We start from the raw sequence: 4,387 nt of genomic DNA, 5'->3' as shown, positions 1-4,387 counted from the left end.
TGTAAGCCGCCCTGATCGTTGGAAGGGCGGGGTATAAATAAAAATTTTATTTTATTTATTTTATTTATAAGCATGCCTCCTCCTTACTGCCTGGGCCCGGCTCTGCACAGAGTGCAGTGGAGCACTCAGGGAGGGCAGCAGCTGCCATCTTGGCCACCAGCCTAAGTGCCAAGGCAGATAAGTGACTCAGGAGGGAAGAAGGCAGAGCTGAGGCCTAGGTCAGGCAATTATCCCTGCCTTGTTCTGGGCACATTTGACATTTTTTAGACTCTCCATTCCAGGAATGTCCTAGCAAAAATGGGATATGGCAACCCAATCAGGAGAGTAGTGGCTTCTTCCATGCCACTCCAAATGATGCTGCAGCACTTCCATTCTCTTCCTGAGGAGAGACAGTAATCAAAGCATCCCTTTCGCTGAACAGGAAAACATTTGTTCAGCAAAAGGGACACTTTGATGACGAGGAAATGAAGTAAGCTGAGGACAAAGGGAGAAAATGGAAGGAGGAGAGAGAAACCAGGACATTTTAAAAACAGCTGAAAAAGTGGGACAATAGAGGATTAACCTGAGCTGTCCCTGCCAAATTGAGACAGTTAAAGGATATACACCCTGCAAGCATGATGTAGAATCTCAGCCCTTGTTTCTGTCCAAAACAGTGCAAACATCATCAATTCAGCTCTGTTCTTCTTGAAAAGGAACCTCTCTCTTCATCCAAAAGAGGAGTAAAACATCACTTCAGACACACTTAGTGTGACATCCCCGCTTTACCTAGTATGAGAAATGCATGAAGTTTAAAGGAAGCAGGGAATATAACACACATTTTAGGACTGTCTTATTAGGCTAATGCTGCTGTTTTTTCATTTCTTTATAATGTGACATAAAGGCCATTTGTAAATCTGAAGAAAGGCGATTAACAGTGACAACAGGAGGCGGTGGGGAGAGGATGAAGAAAAGCCCCTATTTGTGTAATGTCCCAGTAAGCACGTCTTTCTCTGCTCAGACATTCGGAAGAGATGTTCCTTTGGAGGCCGTCACAGGAATTCTCAGCAGAGCCTCCATCCTAATTAATGAACTTTAAAAATGCTGCCAACTGAACAATTTTAATGTTGATCCATAAAGCTGACAGCAGAAGTAGATGTTTATTAGCAGCTCTCAAAGGCAGTCCAGTCATGATGTTCCACTGAGGATCTATCTAAAATGTTAGGCAGAGGCAGAAATTAAGTTGTTCAGTGTTTAACTTTCCTTTTTGTAGATAATTGCTTCTTCAGATTATGGCACTTGCAACAAGAAAGTCCCCCCCCCCAAAAAAAACCCTATCTGTGGCTACATTCTGGAGGATTCTCCTGGCGCCAGCTTTCAGGTCCTTCTTGGCAAGATCCTAATGTCTCCTAGGATGTCACAGCCATTGACACTAGCATACCTGCAAACATAAAAACTGCTTTTGCCTGAGTCTGCAGAGAAGGGCAAGTATTCCCCCGCCCCCCAATTGAATGAATTGAATGCAAACTCATTTTGCAGTTTAAATTCCATTTGCAGCAACTGAGGCACTCTAAGGATAAAAAGGGAAAGTGAGAGGAGAAGAGAGAAAATGGAATATTTTAAAAAGAGCTGACAAAAGTGGGACAATATAGGATCAATCAGGACTATCCCTTCCAAATCCCGATAGTTGGAGGGTGTATCATTGATGGCTGATATCATGCCTTAGTTACTGATATCTTAAAAACTGATATCATGCCTTAGTTACATCAAGATTCTGTGCTCACATACCCTCCAACATGAAAATTGGGACAAAAATAATGACCGCAGAGAATCTACAAAAATTCTAACTAGACAATGAGGAAATATTAATAGTTAAAGATTTCCAGTACCTGGGATCAAACACTGATCAGAGCAGAGACTGAAGAAGTCAAGAAATCAAAAGACTAGAAATGGGAAGGGTAGCTATGAAAGAACTATACAAGATCATGTAAAGATATCAAAGTGAGCACTAAAGTTAGAAGCATCCAAGTCATTTTATTCTGCATCAGCATCATGTATGGATGTGAGAGCTGGACAGTGAAGAGAGCGAATTAAAAAAAAAAGAGAGATGCATTTGAGATACTTTGCTGGAGAAGAGTGCTGAGGATACTGGGTCAGCCAAAAAGACAAACAAATGGGTCCCAGAGCAGATCAGGCCTGAACCTTCCCTAGAAGTCAAGAGGATAAAGTTGAGGTTGTCATACTTTGGCTGCATCATGAGGAGGCATAAATCACTGGAAAAGACAATAATGCTAGGTAAGGCACAAGGTATTAGAAAGAGAGGAAGACTGCATGCCAGATGGATAGACTTAATCACTGAGGCCATCATGTACATGAGTTTGCAGGACATGAGCAGAGCAGTAGCTTTGGAGGATAGAGGGGCTTGGAGATATCTCAGGGGCACTCTAAGGATAAATTTGATCCTAATGGGTGGCCTGCAGCCACCCCTTTTAGAGCCAGATTGGGGTTGCGGCATCCAGATGCCACAAACCCGATCCTGCCTTTCCATGGTTCAAAAAGGAGCCACAAAAAGTGGCTTCTTTCTGCACTATAGAAAGTGTGCCATAGCAGCTGGCGCCGCTGTCCTGCTTACCTCTACTGAGGACAGTGCAGCAGGGAAGTATACAGAGGAGTAGTCCAGAGTCTGGTCCAAAGGTCACACGATAACAGTCGCTCAGTCACAGAAAAGGACAGAGGCAGGAACGTAGTTGCAAGGCAAGTCAAGAGGCCAGATATCCAGAGTCGTAAATCAGATAGCAAGGAACACAGGAACAATAAGGCTGCAAGACACATTGTCAGCTGCAAACAATCTCAGCAGCTGGAGTCTTTTATAAGGCCTCCGCATCTCTCAGATGAAATCTATTAGCTCTCGTCTTGGCTTCTAGCCTGGAAGAACGCCTCAAAGACTCCATGGCCTGTCTTTGCTCCACAGGTCCTAGCACCTATCGCCTAGAGTCCATTTCTACCTCTGCAATTTCCTGAATTGCAGCTTCCAGAACTGCAACTTCCTGAGCCTTCTTTGGGACTGCAGATCCAGGCAACCCCAGGTCTGCTCCTACCTCAGACTCCTCCACGTATTCAGAGTCTGAATCTGACTGCGCCGCTAAGTCAGGCCCAGAGCAGTCCATGACAGCCGTGACTTTTCACCATTCCTTTGGCGCTTAGCCATGTAGACACGGTGCCAGAAGAGCACCATGATGTGGCCTGTTGTGTGGTGCAGCTCACAGCGCCACACCAGCCTGGTGGTGGAGTTGAGATGTGCATCATGGGGAGACTTCACCACTTTCTGTGGCAGTATATTCCACTGTTGAACAATTTATTTCTCTATGTCCCCGACTGCTGCAGTGACTAAGGATGGCATCTTTCCTCTAAATGCCTGTCTTGAGTCGATAATGGGCTGGATGAGGGAAAGCAAACTCAAGGTGAATCCAGAGAAAACGGAGGTGTTTGCGATTGGGACCTCTGGTCCAGGGATGGAGATTTGTCAGCCAATCCTGGATGGGGTCACACTTCCCCAAAGGACAAAGTTCGCAGTTTGGGAGTACTCCTGGACTTGTCACTACAGCTGTCATCTCAGATAGATGCAGTGGCCAGGAGTGCATGGTACCAGCTTCAGTTGATACACCAACTGCGCCCCTACCTGGCCCAGAGGGACCTTGAAACAGTGCTACATGCTCTGGTAACCTCTTGTTTAGATTTCTTAATGCGCTTTACATGGGGCTACCTTTGTACCAAGTTTGGAAGCATCAATTGATCCAAAACGCTGCAGCCAGATTGGTCACAGATACATCCAGATCTGACCATATTACTCCAATACTAAAATCATTACACTGGTTGCCAATCAGCTTCCAGGCTCAATACAAAGTGTTGGTTATTACCTTTAAAGCCCTTCATGGCTTGGGCCAGAATTAGTTGAGGGAACGCCTCTCCCTACACAATCCTCCCTGCACTCTCAGAACATCCGGGAAGAAATTACTGGAACATACAAAGACCAGACTAATCACAGCTTCCCACAAAGCATTCACAGCCGCGGCCCCCACACTTTGGAATAACTTACTGGAGGAGATCCGTCTCATCACCACCTTAGAAGCCTTTAAGAAGGCACTTAAGATGGATCTCTTCCGGCGAGCCTATCCACCTGATCTTTTATAGTGGATCTTACAGAATTTTCTACACCTGATTCAATAGTACAGACACAGACAATGACTTGGCTATGTTAATAATAATGTATTTTCACGTGTTTTTATTGATTATTTTATGTAGTATGGTATTGTGTAAATGTATTATCTGATTTTATTGGTTGTAATCCCGAGGCAGGACAATCATCATCATCATCATCATCATCATCATCATCATCATCATCATCATCATC

The sequence above is a fragment of the Sceloporus undulatus genome, chromosome 4 (genome assembly GCF_019175285.1).
Source record: "Sceloporus undulatus isolate JIND9_A2432 ecotype Alabama chromosome 4, SceUnd_v1.1, whole genome shotgun sequence".
Taxonomy (NCBI): Eukaryota; Metazoa; Chordata; class Lepidosauria; order Squamata; family Phrynosomatidae; genus Sceloporus; species Sceloporus undulatus.
This window is presented reverse-complemented; position numbering follows the sequence as displayed.